The sequence below is a fragment of the Elephantulus edwardii genome, unplaced genomic scaffold (assembly GCF_000299155.1).
Source record: "Elephantulus edwardii isolate Elephantulus edwardi_28Jun2011 unplaced genomic scaffold, EleEdw1.0 scaffold00395, whole genome shotgun sequence".
Lineage (NCBI taxonomy): Eukaryota > Metazoa > Chordata > Mammalia > Macroscelidea > Macroscelididae > Elephantulus > Elephantulus edwardii.
Genome location: NW_006400145.1, coordinates 1221147 through 1222287, shown reverse-complemented (window position 1 = coordinate 1222287; position 1141 = coordinate 1221147).

Below are 1141 nucleotides of genomic sequence, written 5' to 3'. Positions count from 1 at the left end.
CGCAAGCTGCCGTTCCAGCGGCTGGTGCGCGAGATCGCGCAGGACTTCAAGACCGACCTGCGCTTCCAGAGTTCAGCCATGATGGCGCTGCAGGAGGCCAGTGAGGCCTACCTGGTGGGGCTGTTTTAAGACACCAACCTGTGCGCCATCCACGCCAAGTGCGTCACCATCATGCCCAAAGACATCCAGCTGGCCTGCCGCATCCGCGGTGAGCGGACTTAAGCCAGGACTGCGTGCTCCCCTGGAGGTTCCATCGTATCATCGAGGTTGTCCAATCGTATCATCCTAGCAAGGACACACTTGCTTGCCCTTTTGGCAGTCCCTGGGAATATTCTGCTTTCTTCAACACCACTACTCAAAGGCATAGATTCTTCTTTTGTCATCTTTATTCATTGTTCAACTTTCAGATTCATAGCATGTACTGAAAAGATCATAGTTTGGATCAGGTGCACCTCATTCTTTAAATTGACATTGTTCTTAGCATGTTGAAGAGGTCCCTGACAGCAGACTCTGCCAGTGCAGTACATTTTCTGATATATATCCTGGCTACTGGGACCATGGGTGTCCCCGCCAACTGACTTGAAGAGATCCATATTTCTTCTCATTCTTAAATACGAGTGGAAATTACTGCACAGTATCATAAAGATTACATGCAAGTAAAATCTTTGTGAAGACTGAAAAAATGGCTAGACCAATAAACGGGCTGACTGAAATTCAGGCTGGATTTACAAGAAATCATGTTACGAGGGTTATCACTATTGACGTCAGATATATCTTGGCTGAAAGCAGAGAATATCAGAAAAATGTCTGTTTTAATGACTATGGAAAGGCATTTAACTCTGTGGATCATAACAGATTATCACTGGCATTGAGAAAAATGACAATCTAAGAACAATTATGCTCATGTGAAACTTGTATCTAGTCCAAGAAGCTGTTGTATACAATATTGTACTTCAAGATGGATCTAGCAATGACTTTTTTAACTATGAAAAGCAACTCCATTTTTCCTCACTTTTTCATCTCCAGAGTAATATATCATGTGATCATCCGACTCAAAATGCCCCATGCCAGTCCATCTCATCTCACCAATGCCTAGTATGTCAATATTTATGCGTTCCATTTCTTCCTTAACAATATCTAA